Below are 14,169 nucleotides of genomic sequence, written 5' to 3'. Positions count from 1 at the left end.
TCTACTTCACCAAGAAGCATCTGCCGGCTTTTTCTTATGGCCTCAGCTCCAGAGAACAAAAAGCCACCTTTTTTTTTTTTCTATCACAGAGGAGAAACTCAGCGGTGGGTGCTGCAAAGCTACCAACTGTGCCCACCACCGTCTCAGGTACACTACCTGCAGGCTGGCTACTACGCATGGCACGTACTTTCTACCTCTGGCATTGAAAGGAGGGAGCCACTAGCGTAGGTGGTCGAGAGGATAGTAAGACTGGGGGTGACTCCAAGAGGATGTGGAGAGTGACCTATGAAGCAGCCGAAGGCTCAAGGAGAATGCTGATTGTGGGGGAAGATGTCAAAGCGGAACCCCAAAACATGCAAAGGATGCGCGGAAGCCTCTGTTCGCTCCTTGGAAGAGGCTGCCGCTAGGGGGTGCCAAGACCCCACTGCCCAAAAACCTTCCCCCACCACGGGAAAATAAAAAATAAAAAAAAAAATCCAATCTTCAGTGAGTCCTGGTGTCGCCAGACCAGGGTGCCAAGATTTTGCCTGGAGAGTTTCCGTCCCCGCCCTACCCCCTCCCAGACCAGGCGGGGCGGGGCGGAGGCATCATTGGCGAGGCGTGGCAGGAAAACTAAGGCCCACCCGAGACCTTGGGGACTACAGAGGGCAGAGGAGTTCCAACTCGTCGCGGCAGAGACTCCTGTCCGCTTGTCCTACTCTTTGACTTCCCGGACCTGCCGAGCTTTGCAAAAGTTGGAGGAAGCGGGGAAGACTCAGGATCTTCCTTCATCTCTTCTTCTCCTATACCCTCTTCCTCTTGAATTCCTTTCCTTTCTGCTAGTACCCTTCCTCTCCTCTCCCTTCTCTTCCTTCATTTCCTCTCCCCCCTTCCTCCTCCTGCGCCTCCTCTTCCTCCTGTCTGCTCCTCCTCCTCCCTCTCCAATAAATAACTTTTCACCCCATCCAGAAAAGCCCTTTCCTGTCTGTCTCAATGCCCTCCTTATCCCCCGCGGGTGACGGAATCCCGGGCCTGTTTCCCTCTGTTTAATGCCGTTGCCGGGACCACGGTGGCCGCGCGCCAGGCTCAGGGAGTTCCGGAGGCAGCGGCACAGGAGGTCGGCCAGCTCCACGCCATCCGCCAGGCCCTGCGGCCACCTCGGGCTCAAGCCTGGTCCCGCGGCGGCGCTCCCTGCGCGTCCCTACCACCTCTTTTCCTCTTTCTTCGGCCTCCTCTAAAGGAGGTTTGTTTATAGCTGCTACCAGGAGAGACGTTACACGGGTTTTATTTTAAGGGTTGGCGATGACTAACAAAGTTAAAAGGAGCTTAGGACAGAAAACAAGACTATTTTTAGATTACTGTTGCCTCTGTGGATTATTGGGGCAAATACACCCCAGAAGCTTACAACCTAAAAGGTGTCTTTGGGTGTTAAATCCTTCCTCCTGGAGCGCATTTGGGTATCCACTCAGAGCTCAAAGTTCCAAGAGCCAGGCTTGATTCTAAGCCGGTATGAAAACACTCATGACCAGGATACCCCAACAAGATCTGCTCTTCTAATGCTGGGCCAGGGGACTGAGCAGCTAGGGGGCAGGACTGTGCACCCTGCATCATGGGCAGGTGTGGTGGTGCACCAGGCTAGGGAAACTCCTTCGTACCACGGAGCCACACATCTACATGCATCTTGCTTTGTAAACCATGTAAAACATCTGTAGCTAAATACACATGTTCTCACTGCATCTGCACTTTGAACCACAACAGTGGTTGCTTTAAAACTCCCATTACTGTGCCTGGGGCTTCACCCTAAAGCAGAGGGAGGAGCTCCCTCCCCCCCCCCCGGGGGGGGGGCGGGCTGTGGTGCGTTGGGAAGGCTGGGGAACCCGGCCTTCTTCTAGAGCCTGCAGAGGAGGGAGAAATTAACAAGCCAGAATTCAGGGTGTTTTTCTTTTGTTTTTGCTTTTGTTTTTGTTTTAAAGACAGTCTCAGGTAGCCCAGGCTGAACTCCTGGCATCCAACCCTCCCCGAGGTTGCAGGGCTGCACCACACCTGGCTGGTTAGTTGGTTGGTTAGCGAGCTGATTGGCACTGAAGATCTCTCTTGATGTGCTGCACACTGATTGGTGCTCAGTCAGGTTACTTTAAAAAATATATATATATATATATACACACGCACACATACATATATACATATATATACATACACACATATACACACAAATACATATATATGTGTGTATGTATGTATGTATGTATGTATGTATGTATATATACATACCGGTCAAGTGAAGCCTCACAGTTACCTTGAATTGATTATAGCACCTTCAACATTCTCTCTCAGATCTTTGGTCTATTTTGGAGGACCACAGATTTGAGGTTCAGAGAGCTAACATCTGTTTAGTCACCCCCCCCCCACCACCAATTTCCTCTTCCTTGGACAAGCACAGAAGCCTTCTGTGATCTGCTTTAATGAGAGCAACATCCATCACCACAGAGTCTAATGGTTTGGGTCAAAAGGGCCCTGCAGGCCAATAGCTAAGGATTTGTTTTCCAGCCAATGGAGCAGGGACCCTTAGGATGTAGAACTGTGTGTGTGTGTGTGTGTGTGTGTGTGTGTGTGTGTGTGTGTGTGTGTGTGTGTGTGTGTTGGGGTTCCTGGATGGAGTTAGGGGGGGTGGCATGCCCTTGGAATTCATATTGAGACTGGACACTCCCTTCTCTCTGTTATCCAAGGTCATGAGGTCACCAGCTTTGTAGAAGTGTACTCTGCTGCCATAGGCCCAAAAGCACATCTAAGACAACATTTCCTTCCTTTAAGGTGACTTTCTCAGGTATTTTGTCTTATGGTGAGAAACTGACACAGCCCTAAAAAGCAAAACAAAACAAAACACCATAATCAATCAGTCGGTCTCAATCAGTGACTAACAATTTTCCTCCAGGGCATTTGTCTAAGAAATCAGGATCAAGGTCACTGCTTCCTTGATACCTAGGGTCCTTTGCTTTCCATAGCCTTTGCCTGTAGTGGCCACAAGGGACCTCCTTCCTGAAGCCATCCCCAGTCACACCCCCACCCCCGAGACTGGAGTCAACCTGCCCCACTTCTCCTTCTGGCCCTACCTACTGGACCCATCCACTGTGTCTCCCTGCTTCTGCCTGGGCCTTTCTACCTCTTGACCAGCCTCTGCATGCCCACCTGCCTAATTGCTAAAGCACCAGCTTTATTGCCTAGAATGGTCTGTCCTGGGAAATGTACACTTGAGAAGAATCTAAGTTTTCAATTTCTCTTTTCATTGTTCTGTGGTTTTTGCTTTGTCTAGTTGGGAACTGTGTTGTTAGGCACACATACATTTATAACTGTTTCTCTCTCTTATAGATTGGTTCTTTCATTACCTTGACGCAGCTCTCTTAATCTGTCAGTCAGCTTTACATCACTGTAACAAAACACCAAAACAACATGAAGAGAAAAGGTTTTTCAGTCTACAGTTTCAGTGTGTGAAGTCCCTCACTGAGCAGCCTCGTTGCCTGTGGACCTGTGGCAGGACAGCCTGTCATGGTGAGTTGTGGGGTAGGCCACAACAACCTCATCTCAGCAGAGAAGAAAGAGGAAAAGAGCCTGGGCCCTCAGCAACCTCATGAAGGGCCTGACTTCAGAAACATGGGCTTCTTACAGGGGTTCTCACTGCCCCAGAGTTCCACTCATCTCTCAGAAGCTCTAATCTCCTTCTAGGGACCAACTCTTCATCACACGGGACTTAGAGGGAATGCAGCATCCAGTTCAGCTATGTTCCATAGCATTTTCAAGTCACTTTTATTTAACAGTGCTATAGCCACTCCAGCTTTTTGTGAAGCGTTTGTTTTTGTTTGTTTTTTATGATGCATGTTTTCCATCCTAATGGTGTACAAACTTTTCCTCCTACAGCATACCTTCCAAAGATAGCAAGACATTTGTTTTACTGTCCAATCTGACAGTTGCTGCCCTTTGATCAGAATGCTAATCTGTTCACATCCCTTATTTTAGGTGATAAAGTTAAATTTTACTTTTGTTTATACTCCTCCACGCCTTTTCTCTCTTGGTCTCCTTGTTGCTTTCTTCGCATTACAGGAGGTTTTTGGTGACAATGTGCTCCCCTAGTTCTCAGCATCCTTTAGAGGCCGCCCTTGTGTTTGTCAGCTACATGGAACTCCACGGTGGGCTTTTCAGTCTGCTTCGGTGAAACACAGAGACATTACTCTTCCCATTGTCGGATGGCGAGATGTTCTACAGCATTACAGGCAGTGGTGAGACAAACCAAGTGGTGCACTGTGGGAATTGGTCCTTTACCATCTGTAGTCACTTAAGACACTTTGTCTTGTTATTGGCAAATATATCACACCTGGGTTACATTTCTGTAAGCTATGGGCAGAACACTGCAGTATATACACATTATTTTATATGATTGCTTTTTAAATGAATTGTGAGAAGAAAAGAAAACATGCAATTATATCGCCTTGTAAAACCATGCGATTGCCTCCTGCACTCTGCTGGTTCTTGTATGTAGCACAGGTCACAGCCCAGGCATTCTTGCCTTTGCCTTGTATTTCTTGCAAGGAGGTTCTTTCTGCTAGCAGCACCCTCTTGGCTTTTGATTCTCTGGGAAAGCATTTAATTAATCTTAGCTTTATTGAGCACAGGGGTCTGTGGGGTTTTTCTTAGTGCCCTTCGGGCATGCTGCGCATTGTCTCTGAGCCTCAGTTGTGTCTCTCAGGGTCAGATGTTAACCTCACTGGGATTCCCTTGTAGGAGACAATACTTATATGGGGTCAGTTTGTGGGTCTCTTGGAGTTTACTTGCCTTGGAGTTCGCTGGGGTTTTCCAGTGGTGTTGGTTGGTTTACACATCTGTGAAGTTTCTGTCCCTCTGCCCTCTGTGTCCAAGAATACAAATGTTCTTACATTCTCACTCCCTTACTCTCTTTCTCTCTCCTCAGTTTTTCTCTCTCTCAGTTCAGGGCATGTATAGCCTCAGTTGGAATACCACCACATTGTTTGCTCTTTTGGTGCCAGCTCAGTGTCTAAGCCCCCTTTGGGGATCCTTTCCAGCAGTTACTGGGCTACTGTGCCTTTCAGCTCTGGAGGTCCCACTCCGTTCTTCTCTGCACTTTCTTTTCTGTTGGCAGACTCATTTAGAATTTACCTTCCTTGGAGCTTGCTGGGATTTTCTTCCTGTCAGCTCTTCAGTAACTAAGCCTTGCTACAGATCTGTGAGAACATTTACAGGGGAGTTTAAAGTCTTAGTATTATTGTTTTGGTTACATCTAACACGTGTTAAACCTTATAGACAATTTTTATCGTGTGTTTTGATATGGTTTGTGTTTCTTTGTATGGCTCAGGGGTTTTAGTTGGAAAGGAGCCAGTTTAGACAATGTATTATGTCATCTCTAGGTCTGGTCTCCACACACTTCTACAGCTCCACGTCTAGCCTGTTACGCTATGAGCTTATTGTCAGTGGCTTTCGGACCGCCATGGTGAGGTCCCTGCCCTCTCCCAGCAGCGTTAGCTTATGATATTGCTTCTTGGGGGGGGGGGATGGTGAGGTGACTCCCACAGTCACCTTCCTAACAGGCCTGAGTAGAGCCCTTTTCCTCCCAGATTGTAAATCCCCTGTAAGATTCTTTCGACTGGCATTGGATTGGATGTCATTTTTAGCAACGTTTGGGAGCACACGTTCCTCTGCAAATGAGCGGCTACCTGGCTGCAGTGTCTTCTTCACTGGGGGGTCATGCTTGCTGTCGCCCAACAGCCCAACAGTTGTGCTTCTTTCTTAACAACCAGGCACTCTGCACCCCAGGCTGCATATTTCTACTCCATGGCTCCCTAGCCCTCTCCAGAGAACCCTTAGGTGTGAGCCGTACCATGTTCTGCTGCCTGTGAAGCCAGACCCTCTGGGAGAAGGTGGCAGCTGTCTCTCCCAAGGCATAGATGAGCCAGGGGACTAGAGCCAGGGATGAGGATGATGACAAACTTCCATCCAGATCACATCCTGTCTCTGAGCTAAGCACTTGGTGTGTGGTGCTCCTTTCAATCCCCTCTCCTGGGTCCATTGCAGCAAGAGCTGAAGTAACCAAGCCACCTTCCCAGCATTCCACACTGCAGTGCAGCCTACCATCAGTTTGGGCAGAAGTGGGCCCCATCTTGGTGGACCAGAGCAAGCATTCCAAACCAAAGCTAAGGAACAGGGGGCTTGGGGCAGTTGCTAATGAAGCCAGTGGGGGAGGGGTGGTTGATATGCTACAGATCCCACACTCTCTCTCTCACTCACTCAATCCCCAAAGGGGTTTCTCCACAGATGCTTCTTCATTTGCTGTTTGCTCCTGGGTCCATTTTAGAGACTTTGGGGGTGTCAGTTCCTTTCCAGAGACTTTAAATGGGGGCTTAAAAGTAATTTCACCAATCCTCTGGGGGGGGATGGGTTAGCAGAGCTCACCAGCCCTCCTGCTGGGAGCTGGGCTCACACAGACTGTGTTTGAGGCTTGGTTCCCCATCTACCTGTACTGCCAGGCTTACAGGCTGTGCCTCACAGAGAGCTGTGAAGGATACATGTCACGACACTCCCGAGGGTTCCCTACATTTTAGTTGTGGGTTGAACTTGGTCCTCTTAATATATATTGAAGGGGTGACCCCTGGCGCCCATACAGGTGAGCTGCCACACAGAGGTGGCTAAGATAAAGCCACCAGAGCTTTCAATCCAGCAGAACTTCTCATAGAGGAGAGCAAGCCACACACAGTCTCTTGCCTTTCTTCCCATGGATGAAAAGAACGGCTTTGGAAGGTATCAGAAAGCAAACACGCGACCAAACAGGAAGAAAACGACGATGGAGTGAGACACCATCACAGCTGCTGTGTCCTCTGGGCCTTGCCTCCATGCCATACCATGCAGAAAGCTGGCTGCTGATGCAGGCTCGTTAAATTTGTGTGTGCTTCCTGGTAGGCTGCAGACAGATCTGTGTCTGCACCTGGAGGTCCTGCTGGCCAGGTCAGCAAGGACAGGTGGAGATTGGAGGTGTCCTCACCTGGTGTGTTTGTAAGAAGTTTGACCTGCCCAGCTTTGTCACCCCAGACTTCCTTGCTCCACTCTGTAGGACAAGAAGTTGCCATAAAAAGTGACCATCATGAGATGGCCTGTTTCTCCCTGTGGGCAGGTGGGGTGGGGAGGGGGGGCTTCTGAAGCTACTTCCTAGCCGAAAGGGTTGCCCTTTGTTTTCAGGTCTGTCCCTTTCAAACGCACAGATTTCGGTTTTTAATGGCAGAATGTTTATAATGAGAAACAAGTTTTCTGATGGCAACGTTGTAACCTTCTTCAAGCATTCACTTTCCTGGAATATTTAATTAAGCTGTAACCCACAGCGAGCCACTTTGCCCCCAGCCCTAGGTAATGAAGCTGCACTTTTTCTTTTCCTTCTCTGATATCAAATGACTGCCTTCATTTCTCATGGGGGGCAGTTTTCTCCACTGCAGAGCATGTGGCTCTGGCTGCCCCAGGAGCCCCTCAGCCTGGCGAGACACAGCTCCATCCACCCAGCGCAGGCCCAGCTTCCCAAACTATTTTTAAACTGTTTTGGTTCAATAAAGCTCTAAACAAGTTTTGCCAGGCACTTTTTCCATTAATTTTTAAACTGGAGTAAATTGCAAGGGGAATTTAATCCATGTGTCTCTGCTTCATTTACACTCAACCCATCAAGAGGTTGTGTGGGGCCGTTTGATGTCCAAGAAGATGTGGAGCTTTTTATAAGTCTGGTCAGCCCTTTATTTCTTCTTAGAAACAGGAAGTGGCATCTTGCCAAAGTGTAAATGAACATGAGCCTATCCACAGCAAGGCTTCAAGTTACCAACGGAGCGTGCCCAGGCTGTCCTCCCCGAGCCTGGGGGCTTTCCCCAGGGCTCAGACTCTACCAGACAGTCTATTTTATTGGAGTTTTACTTTTCCAAAACTGTTCAACATAACATGAAATTGACTATTTTGACCTATTTAAGATAGATTTTGTGTGTGAATGCATGTGGGCATCCCCTGGCATTGTGTGTGTGTGTGTGTGTGTGTGTGTGTGTGTGTGTGTGTGTGTGTGTGTGTGAGAGAGAGAGAGAGAGAGAGAGAGAGAGAGAGAGAGAGAGAGAGAGAGAGAGAGAGAGAGAGAACCACCTCAGGTGTTGGTTCTTACCTTCTACCTGTCTCTTGATCATGGCTGAAACTCCAGGCTCCGAGGACTCATCCACCACTCTGCTGCAGGAGCGCTGGGTTGCACACGCATCACTGTGCTCCGCTTTGGGTTCTGGGGATCTGAACTCAGGCCCTCAGGTCTGTACGGCAATAGGTCTCCCCACCGAGTCATCTCCCCAGCCCCAAGTAGCCCATCTTAAGTGTGTGCATATTCCACAATGTGAGATGGTTCCACTTCCCTCTTTGGGACTTTCCTGTCTTCCCAAACCGAGCCTGTCTCCATTGTGTCCAGGCTGGACTCTGCACTCTACTGCCTGTCTCAAGGATTTGGCCCTCTAAGGCTCTGTAGAAATGGAATCAGGGGGCTGGAGAGATGGCTCCCCACTGGGGGTTGAGGGGGTGGGGGTGGGGCTCACTTTGTCCAGTTTCTGTTCTCAGCATTGTATGTGGTGGCTAACAGGCACCCTTCAGTTTCAGGGGATCTAGTGCCCTCTTCTGGCCTCTGCAGGCACCAGGCACCCGGCACCCAGCACCCGGCACCCACACAACACACACAAATATAAATGCAGACAAAACATTCATATACATAGAATAAAAATAAATCTTAAAAAAATAAGTGGAACCTTGTTGCCGCTGTCTTTTCCTGTCAGGCTTGCTTCACTTAGTAAACGCCCTTGGGGGTCTACCATACTGCAGCGCGTTCCAGAGAAGAGTGTCTGATTGCTTGCTTTTATTCCCACCCTCCCTCCCATCCTTTTCTTGATTCTTTTACCTCCTTGCCTTTTCTATCCCCATTTCCTTTCTCTCTTTCCGCTCCCTCCGCTGCCCCCTCCTTCTCTTTCCTTCTCTTCTTCTTCCAGTTCCTTTCTAAGACTGTACCTAGTTGCATTGCCTAAGTTGTCCTTGAACTCCTGGGCTCAAATGCTCCTCCTGCCTTAGCCTCGTGACTAGCAGTGACCATAGACACACGCCACAGTGACGAGCTAAGCTTCTAGTTCCTGTGTGTCCCTGTCACATGCTTTGCTTCTGTTTCTCCTCTTCCCTCTCCTCTGCAGACTATCAATGCCATCAGCGGTGCCTGAGCACTCTTAGGCACCCAGTGAGGGCCCTGGTCCTTGTCCCATCGTGTCCCCACACCTGGCCTTCGAAGGAGGCCTGTTTCAGTACTAATGCACAGCATAAAAGGTGGATGTCAGCATGCGGCTGGGCCAGGTCTCTTTCTGGGGTCCTTGGCCTCCTTCTGAAGTCAGGTAAAAACATGGCCAGTCAGGGCTGGAGAGATGGCTCAGAGGTTAAGGGCACTGACTGCTCCTCCAGAGGTCCTGAGTTCAATTCCCAGCAACCACATGGTGGCTCACAACCATCCTATAATGTGATATGATGCTTTCTTCTGGCCTGCAGGTGTACATGCTGGCAGAGCACTGTATACATAATAATCAATAAACCTTTAGGAAAACAAACAAACAAACAAACAATGGCCAGTGGCAGCAGCAGGCCACACAGAGGGCTCTGCTTTTGCCTGCTAACTGGTAGGGAGTTGGAGCCCCTTAGAGACCTTGGCCATTGGGTGAGTGAGCTGCCCAGTAGGCCACACTGCCTCTCCTTCATGATTACGATGTTCTTCATTCATTCTCAAAAGGACTTGTGTGGGCATCTGAGCTGCAGGCTCTGGAAATGAGATTTACAGGACTCTCCATTCGCAGAGCTGATGGCATTCAGGCTGGGGTGAGAGCCTGTAGGTGGTTTGTGAAGGGGGTTGGGGAGTAGAGAGAACCCGAAGGAACAGCAGTGGACAGCATCTCCTCAAGAGAGGATAAGGTGGCCCTGGGAGTAAGGCAGTAGCTATGTGTTAAGTGTTTGGGTGGTCTAAGGAACAGGACATCAGCAGGCAGCCCTGGGAAGGTGCTCTCAACATGATTTCCTCCATCTCAGTGTGCTGTGTCAGGAGACCTGTCATACCCTCTAGGTCCCAGGATACCTCTTCTCCCCATTTCTGGATCCCAGGCTCCTTGGCAACTCCTGGTGGCCTGGTCCATTGTGCCTGGATCTTTTACAGCTTACGTTTGCCTGTGGCACAGTCTCCCAATTCCTAGTCCATAGTCCATTTCTGGATGCCTCCTCCCCCTCCTTCCCCTTCTCCCCCCTCCTCTCCCTCCAGCCTTGGCTCTAAGGTACCCTCTATCTTCATGCTGGTACCTTGGCTCCTTGGCCCTGAAGTCACTAAGAGCCGAGAGCTCTGACAGGAGACATCAGGCTTTTCCTCCAATCTGGCCTGGTGTTTTACTCTTGCCACTTTGTTCCCTCGTTGTTTTGTCACAAATTGAGGATAAGGCCACCCAGGCTGTCCCATGAGAGATCCCTCCTCAGATGAGGTGGTGGATACATGAGCCACCAGATGACAACGATATCCAGGGAGCCCTCAGAGCTGACAGAGCCTCACTCCAGGAACCTCTAGGCCTCCTCTTCTCCCTAGCCTTGTTTCTAGTCTAGGACATGCCCTGTCCCTCCCTCCTCAAAGTCCCCAGCTGGCTTGAGGCAGGGAAGTGGGGTCCACAGCCAGTCACATCCTTTGGGTAGCATGTGTAGTCTGTGGAGCTGCTGTACCTAGGAGTCAAGGTCACTCATGGCAGAATGACCACAGGGTTAAAGGCCAGAAGCTCCCTATCCATGCCCCGGAGCCATTCCATGTCCCTAGAAACACTCCGAGCAGTAAAAATGGCCACTGGAGTTCCCCCCCACCCCTTACCCTGCACCCCCACCCTCACCCCTGTTCTCCCCTCTGCTTTGTCATGGAGGATACCCTGGGAATGGCTGCACATGGGTGTCCTGAGGCTGCTGCACTTTCATCAGGAAAGGGCTTATCTTGAGCTGCTCTACATATATGGTGGGGGTGGTCCAGGGCACCCCTGTGTATGTGCTCTGAGCATGAATGGGCATGTCCAGGGAACTCTGTGTGTGATACAAACTTAAAGGGACCCGTCCTAGGAATTTATGCATGTATGATATGAGCATGAAGGGGGCTCATGGGGTGCTCCGCATGAGTGATAGGAACACATCACTAGCCACTGAAGTTAAGGTAGCTAGCAGTCTCCCACAGACGTACACCAGGTAACGTTCCCTTCGCAACCTCGAGGAACTACAAAGCAATCTTTACACAGAGAGAAATACCAACAATTAACAGCACCCTGAGGATGAGGGAGTCAGATGCATAATTGAAAGGAAATGGTCCACATCCTTCTCGTGACCCAGGGTAATCTCCTGTGCAGAACTCGACCTACATGGGAGGAGCCTAAGCTGCTGGCGGGTAGAGGGGTCAGGCCAGGTAGGGCAGGACCTACTGTTTCTGTCTTCTTTGCACTATATCTCCTGACTCCAGGCTTGGGGGAAGAACACCCATCTCTAGGGCTTATGGGGAGAGGTGGAGAGTTCCTAGTGTTGTGAGCACCTTAACCAGCAAACGACCAAGAAAGGAAGGAAGGAAGGAAAGAAGAAAGAAAGAAAGAAAAAAGAATATTGTGGAAAGCAGGTCCTAACAGGGTAACTGAGTGCAGATAATGGCAGCAGGTCCTGTCAGGGTGACTGAGTGGCTCCAGTTTAAGGACACAGACATACAGCCACTGTTCCAGGAAAGCCCAAGGTTGCTCTCATGTTCAGCCTCTTATTTGTTCAGAGAGCCCTGTTCATAATCCTTCAAACAGGCTGTTCTCAGGGGGTAACTGAGGCAAGGGCCACTCAGCCCTTAGGTCAAGAAGGAGGCTGCTGGTTGGGAGCAGCTGGATATGCCTTTGAGTGTGGATGGATGACATCCTGGTTGGGATTCCAGCACTTCTGGGCTTCTCAAACCATGGGCACACCAAAAGGCAAGGTTTCAACTCATTTTCACGTCAAACCCCAGCTTTCTGACTTGTACTAATGTTTGACTTTTAAGACCTCAATCTTCTTCCTCTAGAAGGAAGCAGCGCTTGGCCCAAGGTATCTTCTGGGCTCCCAAAGACCCCAGAACACTTGCTGCTGACCCACATGCCTGTATATACACCTACGCTGAAGAAGCATTTAGGGTGAGGCCGTAGGGTCTGCAGGGAGCAAACCCGCTGCTGGAGCTGAGCACAGTGCTGCCTGGCTTGCAGTGGCATGACTCTGGGATACTCAAAGTGCAACGGAAGGATGCCTAGTTCTTTTCTGGTCAAAGTCAGTGGCAGGTTCTGGAAGAGTCTGTCAATAATGCTATGTTCAGGGTGAGCATTAATGGATGGAAAGATCTCAGCTCTCCAGAGACCCCTGGCTCCACAGGTTTACAGGATGTCTCAGGTGAGTGGCAGCTTGTGAAACCCCCAGGGCCCTGACCCTGGGTTGTAGCCCTGGAACTTTCCCCGCAAGGAAAAAGCAAGGACTCGGCACTTGGACACTGGGGCTCCACTGCAGAGGAAAACTGGCTTCCCACTCAGGCAAAACCAGATACCATCTGCACACAAGTGCCTGTGAGCCACAGCACGTTCCTTTGCCACAACAAAGCCAGGATTCCTTGTTGAAGACGTGGCATCCAGGGAGGGCTCATTCTGTCCCATAGTGGACTAACCCTACCAGAGCCTGGGCATCCAGAGTAACTAGGAAGCACTGTTTCTTGGTTTCTATTGCCCCCTCCTGGAATGATCTGGAATTACAACCACACTCAGCTCCCAAGCGGGTGGAGGAAGGCACAGTGGTATAGGGCATTAAAAAACAAAACAACAACAACAACAACAAAACAAAAATACAAAAACAAAACAAAAAAACCCAAAAACCTTTCATGGATTCTTTGTGAGTTTCACATCATGCACCCAAATACCACTCATTTGCCAGTCCGTTTGTTTCCACCTTCCCTCGCAACCTCCCCAAAAGAAAAGAAAATAGAATGAAAAAAAATCTTGTGGAAGATGTAATATCCATACTTTATTTGGAAATGTTCATTGCAATGAGTCATTGGTGTGTTTGGATGTCTCTGGCTTCTGCTATATTATACACACACTGGATCCCCTCGGTCAGTGTGTTGTTGCCCTGTGTCATGAAGACCCTGAAGCTTCGGGTCTGCGCACTGACTGGTCTCTTTATGTGCTTCAGGAGGTCAAAGATGGGGTAGACGCTGGGGTGGGCCAACTCAAAGCCCCGGATCTGGGCCTGGATGGTAGCTGCATTGGCCAGTCCACCAGCTCTCCTGAAGCTGCACCACCAGGGTGAGCCCTCTGTGACTGCCCTGGCCAGCTCACTTAATACTTCAGCCAGCAAGGGGCAGGGGCAGCTCTCCTGCTCTCATGTCCTCAGGGCCAGCTCACCCGAGCCTTCGCTACCAAGGCCAGCTCTGTTGTGCTGCCCAGATGAGGTTCAGGGGCCACTCTTCTGAGTGCTGCAGCCAGGGAAGGGTGAGGTCATTTCTCCTGACCTCAGGCCCAGCTCACCAGCTTACCACAGGTGGTGAGGTATGGGGGAGCATCTCTCTCCATGGATGGCAGTTTTATAACCTGACCCAGGTTGGTGTCATGTGCCTGGCTGCAAGCCAGAGCTGGACATTTTCCCTCTAGGATCCTTGCTAGCCTGCCATCTTACTGTCAAGTCACCAACCAACACCCAAAGGCAGAACAGAGAGGAGTGGGTACAGCCGAACAGATCATATCCCCCTATGGCCCCTGCCAAATCCTGTGGACACTTGCAAGGAGCTGAGGGTTTGGAATGGATCTTAAGTTAGGTTACTAGCTGGGCAGTTCGTATATAGAGAGATGTGAAGGCCAGCCAGTCTTGGATGAGAAGGGTGGAGAGGCTGGGTTGAGAATGGTACCCTGTGGAATACTTGGGGGCTGTGTGTTTATGTGCACATGTGCGTATGTTCTCGCAGGTCCACTGGGAGGACAATCGTGCTTGTCAGTGTCCAGTTCTAGGACCTCTGCCCATCCCCACTCCCTTCAGGTCTTCTCTAGTGGCCTGGATATACTACCAAGGATGACTTAGGTCCCTACATCGGGGTGGCTCTGTAGC

Source organism: Acomys minous (genome assembly GCF_964271855.1).
Source record: "Acomys minous genome assembly, chromosome: 4".
Taxonomy (NCBI): domain Eukaryota; kingdom Metazoa; phylum Chordata; class Mammalia; order Rodentia; family Muridae; genus Acomys; species Acomys minous.
Note: the sequence above shows the minus strand (reverse complement) of the source record.